Raw genomic sequence first — 13,517 nt, forward strand, 5'->3', positions numbered from 1 at the left:
AGTTCAAGCATCCAAAATTTGAATAAGACAGTTAACAAATTTGAGCCAGTGGACTTCTATGTGACTGTACAGCATATGATTATTTAAAAAATGTTAACACTATTTAGTGCTGATAATGTGCCAGGCACTATTGCAAGGGGTTTACAGCTATTGGCTCATTTAAAAAGTACATATTCTTTCTCAGATTCTATGGAAAAGTTGTAAAAGTGATCATGTACTGATCACAAAGCAAGCCTCAACAAATAATGAAAATTCAGTATCTTTACATCTAATCATATGTAGTAAAAGCACAGAAACATGTAAGACAGCAGGTTCCCTGACAAGGGTAAGGAGAGGCAGAGAGGGAGAGAAGGGGATGGGTGAAGCAGGGAAATATTAGCTCTAATGTTTTATTTGAGACAAAGAAAGGGAAGAAAGAAGGAGGGAAAGAAGAAATGATTGAAGGAAGAGGAAGGGAAATTTCTCTTAAGTGGTCCAAAAATAATCTGCATATGTAATACAGAGAGACAAGGATACGCAAGTGTGGCAAAATATTGACATTTAGTAAACGGTGAAAGGTGTGTGGGAACACTTTGTAGTATTTTTTCTATTTTTCTAAAAGTCTGAAATTAAGTTATAATTTCAAAGATTTTATAACAATTATAGTAATGTCAATTTATGGGTAAAGGAGTATCACATTATCTTTTTTTAAGTTTATTTATTTGAGAGTGAGAGAGAGCCAGAGAGCAAGTGGGGAGGGGCAGAGAGAGAAAGAGAATCCTAAGCAGGTTCTGCACTGTCAGCACAGAGCCCTACTTGGGGCTCAAGCCCACGAAACCATGAGATCATGACCTGAGCCAAAACCAAGAGTTGGACATTTAACTGACTGAGCCACCCAGGCATCCCCATGGAAAGACATTTTGATTAAATGTGATAGATGTTAGAAAATATTAGGCAGAGGAATGAAGTGGTAAATTGTACTTTTATAGAATCACTCCACTTTGGTTATTCTATGGAGAATAGAAACTAGTGGGGTGCCTGGGTGGCTCAGTTGCTTGGGCGTCTGACTTCGGCTCAGGTCATGATCTCATGGTTCATAAGTTCAGGCCCCGCATCAGGCTCTCTGCTACCAGCACAGAGCCTGCTTGGGATCCTGTCACTCACTCTCTCTCACTCTCTCTCTCTCTCTCTCTCTCAAAATAAATAAATAAACTCAAAAAAAAAAAAAAATAGAGGGGCGCCTGGGTGGCGCAGTCGGTTAAGCGTCCGACTTCAGCCAGGTCACGATCTCGCGGTCCGTGAGTTCGAGCCCCGTGTCGGGCTCTGGGCTGATGGCTCAGAGCCTGGAGCCTGTTTCCGATTCTGTGTCTCCCTCTCTCTCTGCCCCTCCCCCGTTCATGCTCTGTCTCTCTCTGTCCCAAAAATAAATAAATGTTGAAAAAAAAAAAAAAAAATAGAAAATAGACAACTAAGTAAAAGCAGGAAAACCAATTAGGAGGCTATTGCAGTATTCCAGATAACAAATAATAATAATGGTAATGTGGTGAGAGCATCTGGGATTTTTTTGTTTTTGTTTTTTTTTAGAGACAGAGTGAGTGGGGAGGGACAGAGAGAGGGAGAGACAGAATCCCAAGCAGACTGTGCACTGTCAGCGCAGAGCCTGACTCAGGGCTTGAACTCACGAACCGTGAGTGACCTGAGCTGAAATCAAGAGTTGGAGGCGTAACCGACTGAGCCACCCAGGTGCCCCACATTATCTTTTTTACCTTTTAAGTATTTAGTAATTAAAAGAGAAAAAGAAAACAATTAAAATCAAGCATAGCAAATTGTCTGTAAGAGGAACCACTGATGTCAGAAGAGACAAGTCTGTCGTTTCCCCACAGAACACTGCCTTTGAGTGACCTGAAATAAGGAGTTGTCAGGGGACTCTGAGAGCAGAAGGGGCTGAGGGCTTGGTCCCCACTCTCCTCTGCAGCTGCTGGCCCTATGCAGGGAACAACCTGCCTGACTCTTCAGCCCTGGCTCCACATCCTGTTTATCTACATTTGGCAGTTTTTCTCTATGACAGGATAAATAGATTAATAAACATTAAGACACACCTAAAATTGTTGACCCATCATTCAATTTCTGTGCATGTATGCCAATGATGTTGTTACTATTTATAGGATGTGCACTGTAAACAAAGCACGGCCCTGGATATAGTAGAAAAGTATAAAAATAAATACAAGATGCAGCCAAATGCTCACTCCAAACCCACAACGTGACAGAGAAAGGAAAGGCATGGGTGCCTACATGTGCCAGAGGTTATACCTTCATTTTTGCTGCCTCATTTAATTTCCATACCAATTCCGTGAAATAGATTTTATTATTCCTATTTTGTGCATAAGAAAGTTGAGAGAAGTCATTAAATAGCCCAAATTACACAAGCACTAAGTAACAAAGTTTAGGCCTGTCCGATTCCAAAGTCCATGCTCTTTCCACATCACCATGTTTATAAAAGTCACAGAAACATACATACTGTAAAATTTCACTTACTCAACAGTCTTGAGGATGAGTCATGCTGGACGGATGAGTAAGTAAAAGGCCATTCTCTAGGCAACACTGTTCAAAGCCTTCTAAGGTTAGAGCAGAGAACACTGTAGAAGCCTCTGGGGAAGAGGATTTTCTTCCTTGCATTTCTTTTCTGTCTTGGGCTTCTGGCATTTGAAGCCCAGGACACCTGGTGTCTGACATGTAGCTCCTGCAGAAGATACCCGAAAATTCTTTTTTCCTTTTGGCTCCCTCAAAGTACAAATGAGACAGACTGGCAATTCAGAAATAATTTTAGTACGTACAACAGGAGAACAAAACAAGAAATATTTACAGAAAATACAACTAGTGTAAAAACAGTTGAATTTCCAAAGCACAGTTTTCTGATACAGATTGGGTTGGGCACCCACTCAGTCCTGAAAATTACAACATTGTCCCTTGGTCCCGAAGGGTGGTGTGGCTCTACAGGTCTGTTTCTCATCTCCTTTCTCAGTGTTTTGCTATCTCCTGGTCAGGCACCTTTCAGTATTTATCTTGTCCTTAGTCCTAGAAATGGGTCTAATAATTCATTCTATTCCTTCCATATATAACCACCCTGAATTTTAAGTTCCTCACCTTTATAATAAAAGGGAATACAAATAAATATCTGAGATCAAATGGAGAGATCATGTAGGTATGTGGTACATAATGAACACTCCTAAGTAATTTTTCTTCTCTTTCCCATCTCTGCACATGTGCATCATCATCATCATCCTGACAATAATAGCTGATGGTTGAGCATTTACTATGTCACAGGCACTGTTCTAAGCATTTTTCATGTCAATTAGTTTAATCCTCACCACAATCTTATGAGGTAGCTACAATGACCACTTCATTTTAATGAAAACACTTTCATTTAAAAGCTGGGACTCAGTCTAACCAGTTGAGTTCCAGAACTAGGACTTCTAACTACCGCACTACACCACACACACAAGGGACTCCTGTGTTGAAAGTTAGCCATATGGACCTTCAGATCCCTCCCCTCACTTTGCCTACAAGTTGACGCCAGAGCAAGAAATAGAATACAGGGAACATAAAAAAGAGCCTACAAGTGTATCCACTCATATATAGTGATATAATTTACGAATAAAGGTGCAGCAACTTTATAATCATGGGTACTGTTTGAATTCTTAGACCAGGCATTTAAGACTTCCAAAATCAACTTAAAAAACATGTGTAAAGGTAGATTCATTTGGGGAGAAACATTACCAAGCATAAGTAACTTTGGAAAGGAAGGAATTTCATGTAGGAGGAAGTTGTGGTTTTTTTTTTTTAAGTTTTTATTTATTTATTTTGAGAGAGACAGAGAAAGAGTGAGTGGAGGAGGGGCAGAGAGAAAAGGAGAGAGAATCCCAAGCAGGCTCTGCCCTGTCAGCGCAGAGCCCAACACAGGGTTTGAATTCACAAACCATGAGATCATGACCCTACCCGAAATCAAGAGTCAGGCGTCCAACCGACTGAGTCATCCAGGCACCCCAGGCAGAAGTTTTCTGCTTGTTGTTTATTTCAATGTCAGTTAAACTACATTAAAACAATTGCTTATCAGTAAATAGTGAATATTTTCCCATATCATTAGGATAGTGATTAAGAACAAGGGTTAAGAGCAGACATGGGTTGAATTCCAACAATACTACTTCACTAGCTGTTTGAACTGTTTTCTCTTCTATGAATGGGAGTGATACCTATCACCTAGGGATATTGTGAGACTTAAGACAATACAATTAAGGTGACTGGTACAGTGCCAGATTTGTAACAAGTACTCAATAAGGTAGTTTTCTTTTTATAACATCACTATAATGGCTAATGAGTATTCCATCTTATGGCTGTGCCAGGGTCCATTTAACCAGTCCCACACTGTTAAAAATCTGGAACATCTTCAATACTATTAATAAACAACAGCATAATTTTCCCATACATTTCTGGTTATTTCTTTAGGGTTAAATCTTACAAGTGATTTAGTCAATCAAAGAATATCCACATTGTAAACTTGTGACACACATTATCATATTATCAACCAGTATATAGTTTTACCAAGTTATTCAGAAATAATTTTAGTTCAGGGGCACCTGGGTGGCTCAGTCGGTTGAGCGTCCGACTTCAGCTCAGGTCACGATCTCGCGGTCCGTGAGTTTGAGCCCCGCGTCGGGCTCTGGGCTGATGGCTCAGAGCCTGGAGCCTGCTTCCGATTCTGTGTCTCCCTCTCTCTCTGCCCCTCCCTCATTCATGCTCTCTCTCTCAAATATAAATAAACGTTAAAAAAAATTTTAAAAGAAATAATTTTAGTTCAAATATATACTGAAGGGACTTAATCAACTCTTGCCAACAACAGACATTTAAAAGAAATATCCGAATTTTATGGGTCTCCCCAAATCTCATGTTGTTATTTATTAGATGTTTCAATTTCTTTTGTTAAATTATAAAGGTCCTAGGCTCCATAAATTAAAGTATGAGACTGGCAGAAAAGTAACTGAGATAGGCAAACATTTTAATGTAGCATGTTACAGATGGGGTATTTCAAGCCATTCATGAGGGGGTGAGTTTTTCCAATGGTTTTCAAAGTACACCCTTTGGGGAGGGTGGAAAAGGGGGTAAGTACTGCTGGCAAGTTGGAATAATTCTCATTCGTTCCCATTTCAATCACATTGGTCTGTTTTACATATTGAACTTATTGGTAAATTGATCTGGAGGATTCTGGACCTGAAAACAAAACCAAAAACATATTTAATGCAAGGTTTTGGGACAACCGGTATTTTGCAATATAAAATAAGTAAATAAAATCATTTGAATCTTTCCCTCACATCCTATGCAAAAATACATGTCAGCTGGATTAAAACACTAAATGGAAAACACCATCATAATTACCAGAGAATATGGGAGAGCATTAACTCCTTTTTAAGCATACTGATGAAAGTAGAGGCCATAATGAGAGGCACTATTTCTCTGTGTTGGTTTTTCCTAAAAATATGTGCCTCTGACAGATTCAAATGTTTTTGTGGCTAACAAAGTGCAGAAATGCTACATATCAATAATACTGCCAAGGTGGCTTAGGGTATTAACATCCCTGTTATCTCTATCAGCACACCCAGATTACCCCAAAATGTACACTGTAAACAAAATAATGTCCCAAATGAAAAATGTAATACATTCTAGTATCTTAAGCTGCTAGCAGACTCTTGCCATTAAACCCTTCCTCTCCCTAGACATTTTGGAGGCATCACTGCTTTTTCTCTGGAGTCACAGTGTCATCAGCATAGAAAGGCTCTGAAAGTCCTCAGTAGAAAAACTAACTTTATTTACTCATTGTTTACTAAACTTACTTCACCGTAGAAGCCTCCCCTCAACATGATACCCATTAATATCCATAGAATTTGTGGACACACTTAGCAAATGCCAGGCTGAAAACTAATATATGAATGGGAAAATGCTAGGCAAGAGGTGTCATGAAAGACACTCTGTCCATTTATTGCTATTTTGCCAATGTCCAAATTGAGGCACTCTCCAATGTTGTGATCTGCTGACACCTAGTGCTGATGCTTTAATTTAGTACATGCATACATAATTTTCAATACTTTCCTGTCCACCTAAATAAAAACCCCTGCTTGCAGACTGCCTTGGATTTATATTCTTGTACATCATAATTATAACACACTTATATATTGGAATATTATGCAAGGATTTATGTAAATAATCTAAAGGACTAAGAAAGTATGTCACCTTGTACTTTTGCTCTTCTCTTACCCATTCACATATGTCTTATGAGACTATACATATAAAAAAATGTAATGCTTATTCTGACTCTTTATGTCATACCCACGAAAGGAACTGAATTAGACTGTGTTTAAGAGATAGAGCCGGAAGGTTCAGACAGAGAGATCAGGCCATTCTACAAAAACTCAAGAATGTTACCGGGATGAGGATAAAGTGTTTCTTTCAGTAAACCCTTGAACTTTACTTTCTTTTACTCCCAAAGTACCCTCTGAGTTCTAAGTAAAGGGAAAAGAAAAGGAAGAAGGAAAAGTAATAAAACTGCAGTGATAAGTATTCTCCTGCTCCACAGACATTTCTTATTTGGTCCAGCCATTTAAAATTAATGTTAGTTTGGGGCGCCTGGGTGGCGCAGTCGGTTAAGCGTCCGACTTCAGCCAGGTCACGATCTCGCGGTCCGTGAGTTCGAGCCCCGCGTCAGGCTCTGGGCTGATGGCTCAGAGCCTGGAGCCTGTTTCCGATTCTGTGTCTCCCTCTCTCTCTGCCCCTCCCCCATTCATGCTCTGCCTCTCTCTGTCCCCAAAAAAATAAATAAACGTTGAAAAAAAAATTTTTTTTTTAAATAAAAATAAATAAATAAATAAAATTAATGTTAGTTTGAATTGCAAGCTGTTAGGCTTATGAAGATTAAGATGCAACTTCTGATCTATATTAAATGTGTCTCTGTATGTTTACTTTAATAATGTCAATGCAAATGACACCTGTTTGTACAAATACACTGTATTAATATCTTCCAGGTTTCCTGCTGCCAGTTTGAGAAGATTAGATCACATATTTCAATAAAAATTCTAGTGCTACAAAATCCTAGAATGCCAATTTTGAGGATCACCTGATAACTGTAAAGTGGTCACTCATAAGATAGGGTTAGTATTTTTGAGTATTTGACATTCTCTTTTTTTTAAGTAAGCTCTATACCCAACATGGGGTGTGAACTCAGGACCTCAAGATCAAGAGTCACATGCTCTATCAACTGAGCCAATCAGGCATCCCCCCTTTAAGTATGACATCTTAGTTAAGTAGTATCAAATCTGAGTATTGCTGGAAACCATAAAGCAATTCCTTACTGTGAGAGGGGCTCCTGGGTGGCTCAATTGGTTGGGTGCCCGACTTTGGCTTAGGTCAAGATCTCGCAGTCCATGGGGTTGAGCTCCATGTCATGGAGCTGTTAGCTCAGAGCCTGGAGAGCTGTTATTCTGAGCTGTTAGCTCAGAGCCTGGAGCCTGCTTCAGATTGTCTCCCTCTCTCTCTGCCCCTCCCCCACTATCACTCTGTTTCTCTCTCTCAAAAATAAAATAAAAACATAAAAAAAATTCCTTACAGTGTATTTACTAGTTCACTTATAGCTACTAAGTTCAGAATATATGAGAGTGTGTGTGTTTGTGTGTGCACACATGCATGCATGCTTTGTGCAATTTCTGTTTCTAACTGAATGTAGCACTGGCAGTTAAAGGCCTAGTTCTTTTGAGTTTGGCAAGTCTAGGCTACTGTGTGACATGTGATGACCTAACTCTATCAAAATTACCGTGAAATCTTTATACGTTTTGTCATGATGTTCTTTGGTTTTTACCTGATACAAACAAAATCCTAAACTCTACATGAATTCAGGCATTCAAAACTTCATGTTTTAAGGTGCTCATTTAGGAAATCATAAATATTGTTTTAGATTAGTATCAAAATTACAACACAAAAATTTTAAAAAGTTTTTAGAGAATTTGTGGATTTTCAATGAATGCATGCTTCGATCTCAGGCTGAGAAACACTACCATGGATGACAGCCATTCATTCATTCAACAATATTTATTGAGGCTACTGTGTGCCTGGCACAGGGAATCTAACAATCAACAAACCGCCTGCCCTTATGAACAGCCTTACAGTCTAATGGGGAAGAAGGACAATAGACAAGTAACTATATAATTTCAGATAGTGATTAGTGCTATAAAGTGAGCAGGATAAGGAAATGGAGAGTGAAAAGGACAGAGGTTGGCAGGAATGGCATCTTGCTGGAGCTGTCATTTGAGCAGACACCTAAAATGATTACCTGGGAAAAATTTTCCAATCAGAAGAAGAGCAAGTGCAAAGGCCCTGAGACAGGAATGTATTGGAGTGTTTGAGGACTAACAAGGTGGTCAGTGTGCCAAAGCATCCAGCCAAGGAAATGTCTGAAGTACCCAGGCGCCAGATCACAAAGGGTCCTATGATGTTGTAGTAATGACTTTGGTGGTTCCTAAGGAAAAAATGGGATTGCAGAAGGCATGCTTTAGATAGACTAGAGGTGGAACTTCTGTCCCTGGAACTCAGCCTTTTTTTTTTCTTTTACTTTTTAAAATCAACTTTATTGAGGTATAATTTACACACACCAATGCACCCCTTTTAAGAATTCAGTTGGATGAGTTTTGGCAAATGTATATATCCATATCCTCATCACCATAATCAAAATAAAGAATATTTCCATCATCCTAAAAAAGCTCCCTTGTTCCCTTTTTCAGTCTGCATCCCTTGACCCAGCACCAGAACCAGGAACTCCCTGGAATCTGGGGAATCATTATTTTTAATGAAGACTTAGAGCTGTAAGGACCTAGATCTGTGCTGACAATTGAGAGCCACTAGCCACATGTGGCTACTTAAATTTAATTAAAATTAAATAAAGTTAACAATTCAGTTTCTGGGCGCCTGGGTGGCTCAGTCATTAAGCATCTGACTTCAGCTCAGGTCATGATCTCATGGTTCGTGAGCACAAGCCCCACATCTGGTGAGCATGTGCCCACGCTGCAGGTGAGCTTAAGCCCTACATTGGGTGAGCCCAAGTTACCTCTCTCTCTCTCTCTCTCTCTCTCTCTCTCTCTCTCCCCCCCCCCCCCCACCTCCTGGGATTTTCTCTTTCTCTGCCCCTTGCTCACTTGTGCATGCTCTCTCTCTCAAAAACAAAACAAAACAAAACAACAACAACAACAACAACAAAAACCCAATTCAGTTCCTAAGTTGTACTAGCCACATTTCAAGGGCTACGCCAGTGGCTGCCATATTGGGCAGGACAGGCATAGGACTTTTCCATCATTGCAGATAGTTCTATTTGGCAACACACAGTTGTTACCCAGGTGGAATCTGACCTTTGCCACATGAAAGTAGGCTAAGCAGCCGGAAAACTGAGTAAACCATACAAGTCACATTACCTAGTTTTATGTCACATTACCTAGTTTTATGTCACATTACCTAGTTAATTAGTCACATTACCTAGTTAATTACGAGGTTGTTTACTACATAGAAATTCTTCCTCCTTTATAAGTTTAAGGGATGTCCTATTTTTTTTTTTTTACGCTTATTTATTTATTTTGAGAGAGAGAGCAAGCGAGGTAGGGCAGAGAGAGAGGGGAGAGAAAGAATCTAAACCAGGCTCTGAGCCATCAGCACAGATCCATGGGCTCAGATCATGACCCGAGCTGAAACCAAGCATCAGACACTTAACCGACTGAGCTACCCAGGCACCCCAGGATCCTACTTTTATTAAGGGAAAGGGTGATTTCTTTTATAACTCATAAGGCACCATTTTAAGTAAAATTAAATCTTAAAATCATGGTCTTACTAAATTACATATTTTTTTTTCTTTTTTGAAAGGGGGGGTTCAAAGCAAATATGCTGAAATATTAACATATGTTCAACCTGGTAGTCGGTGCATGAGTATTTTTTTTTTTTTTTTTTAATTTTTTTTTTTTCAACGTTTATTTATTTTTGGGACAGAGAGAGACAGAGCATGAACGGGCGGGGGGCAGAGAGAGAGGGAGACACAGAATCGGAAACAGGCTCCAGGCTCCGAGCTGTCAGCACAGAGCCCGACGCGGGGCTCGAACTCACGGACCGCGAGATCGTGACCTGGCTGAAGTCGGACGCTTAACCGACTGCGCCACCCAGGCGCCCCAATGCATGAGTATTTTTATATAATTTTTCTGTACACTTAAAATGTCTGAAATATTTTAAAAGAAAAAAATGTAGGCTTTCATTTTAAATGTTGGACAAGAATATTTAATGTTATCAAAATTGTTCATGATTTGATTAAACAATTCAGGTTAAAAGTAGTTTAGCACACTAGTACAGCATAATGGTCAGTATGACAGAAGACTCATTATAGTAAACATAATGATTAAGCATACAGGCTCTGGAGCCAGACTGCTTGGGTTTTAATCCTAAGTATGCCACTTACTAGCAATGAAACACTGAACAAATTAAATAACCTCTCTGTGCCTCAGTCCTCATCTGTAAAATAAAAATAATAGGGGCGCCTGGGTGGCGCAGTCGGTTAAGCGTCCGACTTCAGCCAGGTCACGATCTCGCGGTCCGTGAGTTCGAGCCCCGCGTCGGGCTCTGGGCTGATGGCTCAGAGCCTGGAGCCTGCTTCTGATTCTGTGTCTCCCTCTCTCTCTGCCCCTCTCCCGTTCATGCTCTGTCTCTCTCTGTCCCCCAAAAAATAAATAAACGTTGAAAAAAAAAATTAAAAAAAAAAAATAAAATAAAAATAATAATAATAGTACCTGGCTCAAAAAATATTATAAGGATTAAGTAAATATATGTAAAGACCCTGGCACATAATAGATCCCTAATTAGTGTTAATTTAACAGCTACTATTATGGTGATGATAATGATGATACAATTTTGGTTTCCTAATACTTATAGAAAAAAGGAAATTAAACAGTCCATTAAAAATGTTAATTGTAACCTTCTAATTGATACGACTAATTTTAATTTTTTTACTTATTTTCTAAACATTCTATGTAAATTCCTGTTGTACTTAAAACAACAGAAACCAAAGTCTGGGTTTTAAGTCCTTCCCCAGATATGACCCACAGTCTGATAAACACTAATTTCCCATGTATGATCCTTGGACCAGCAGTATCAGCAATACCAAAGAACTTGGTAGAAATGCAAATTTTCAGGCTCCATCCCAAATGCACTCATTTTGGGGTGGAGCCCAGCAACCCACTGTTACATTCGATTCTGATGATCACTAAAGTTTGAAAACTATAGTGCTAAAGCATAACCTTTAACTCTACTTGACCTCTTTCACCTTTATATAATAAGAAATACTGCCAATCATTCTTCTTCAAATACTCTCTGCAAATACTCTCTGCAACTCTTGTTCACAAAGTCCTTCTTCCACCCTTTGAAATACCTTTCATGAGCCTTTTGAGAATATCTCCTCTCTGTCGCCAGTTACTGCCTGACACAGAAAACGCAAATGCTTTCTGGAGCCAAGCAGGTAATATGTCTCAAGGGACCTGGTATATGACCTTAGAGAGAGAACTGCTGGCCACTGCACAAAGATGTTCACATTAAAAAAAAAAAAAAAAAAAAAAAGTTAAACTGCTGCTGGCCAAACAAAAACACATGTAAGCCAAGTTTGGCCACTGGCCACCAGTTTGCACTCACTTCTTGGCTAATTCTCTCTCAAATCACTAAGCAGCTGTGATGTAGTGGAAAGAGTGGGTACTAAACATGGAAGAAAACCTTGATTTGAAGCCCAGCTCTGCTACTTGCTAGCTGGGTGGTAATAATGATGATGATAATGTTAACCTTCCAGAGTTAAACCTATCTCACAGGACTGTTTTAAAGACTAAGATAATATTCTGAAAAACACTCCCCCTACAACAAGCCCTCAATTTTTCATAGCATTTGTGATATTTATTTTCTTATACTGTTTTGATTGATTACATACTTTATTCTACCTATATTTATGAACAATTTAGTTTAGCCTATTTCTTCTATTAGACTTGGAGTTCCTCGGCATCAGGGATGGCATTCTGCATCCTTTCAAGTTCTCACGATACCTACTTCAGTAATTAAGTCCCTCACATATCCACCCTCAGCTTCAACAAAAGCTGATGACTCAAAGTCTGATTATCTGGAGTAGAGATCTGGAGGAACACAGTCAACTCTTAGTACAGATGTATATTTCATATAAGAAAGTATGTGGCTGACTTATAACAATCCCCAAAGTTATGATTCCCTTCCTTTTCCGATATAAAAGAAAAACAATAATGGTTATGCTCTTGTTAAGTGGATGCCTCTTGCTTTTACATTTACTAGGTTTATTAAAAGCAATATATGAATTTTAGGGGCGCCTGGGTGGCTCAGTTGATTAAGTGTCCAACGTTGGCTCAGGTCACGATCTCACGGTTTGTGAATTCAAGCCCCGCATCAGGCTCTCTGTTGTCAGTGCAGGGCCCACTTTGAATCCTGTCTTCCTCTCTCTCCACCTCTCCTTCTCAAAAATAAATACACATTGAAAAAAAAAAAAAAGCAAAACAGGAATTTTAGAAGTGCCATACTAGAAATTTACGGGGAAAAAGAGGGTTTCAGTTTTAACTGCATTTTGTCAATTCAGATAGAGGTGATGCTGGGGTAATGGTGATAGAAGAGGTATATATCAGAGCAGCTAACATTAGGGGCTCAGCTCATTTTCCCGTAGGGAATACGGAGATGAGAATAAGAACTATGAGTGGGGCTCCTGGGTGGCTCAGTCGGTTAAGCATCTGACTTTGGCTCAGGTCATGATCTCACGGTGTATGAGTTTGAGTCCTGCATCAGGCTCTCTGCTGTCTGCTTCAGATTCTGTCTCCCTCTCCCTCTGCCCCTCCCCTGCCACATTCTCTCTCTGTCAAAAATAAACTTTAAAAAAAGAAAAACTATTAGAAATCTCACCAAGATCTTTTAAAAGTTATTAGGCAATTAAGATCATCATGGATTTGGGGAAGAAGAGGAAGGAAGCATGTATATCTCACATAAGCAAGTTAGAAGCTTTCTGCACTCCTATGGCCTTATAAGAAACAGCATGTCATATTTTGTCCTAACAAAATGTTCTTACTTTACAGGTACCCATGCCTTCTAAATGCCTGTAAAAAAATGATTCACATATTGAACGTGGCATGGTTAATGCCCCTTTATTTGTTAGCCTTCTTACTTTCTGAACTTTGCATCTACAGACTCATTAAGTGACTTGAAGGTTAAATGACCCAATTTAATTCTAGAATTGATCGAAAACTTAACTCCTTTCCCTCCTCCTATGAACTGTGCTTTATATCAGGGTATTTTATTTTTTTCCTTTCAAAAGTATCATTCTTAAAATTCGAACTATAGTAACAAATGGGTTTAAATGTCAGATTTAGTTTTGGAAGAGTATTTCTAACTAATCAAAGTCCCACATGGGGAAATGAACA

The 13,517-nt window shown here is 39.2% G+C and overlaps 1 long non-coding RNA gene across 1 annotated transcript in view; it reads right to left on the minus strand.

Moving 5' to 3' along the window:
• The window catches only part of LOC123586123, a 28,640-nt gene that overhangs the window by 12,858 nt on the left and 2,265 nt on the right, over positions 1 to 13,517 (minus strand). The window contains exon 2 of the long non-coding RNA XR_006706610.1: positions 2,515 to 5,244. This is a non-coding gene — a long non-coding RNA (uncharacterized LOC123586123). The remainder of the gene's footprint in view (positions 1 to 2,514; positions 5,245 to 13,517) is intronic.

This window comes from Leopardus geoffroyi, chromosome C3, assembly GCF_018350155.1.
Source record: "Leopardus geoffroyi isolate Oge1 chromosome C3, O.geoffroyi_Oge1_pat1.0, whole genome shotgun sequence".
In the NCBI taxonomy this organism is placed as follows: domain Eukaryota; kingdom Metazoa; phylum Chordata; class Mammalia; order Carnivora; family Felidae; genus Leopardus; species Leopardus geoffroyi.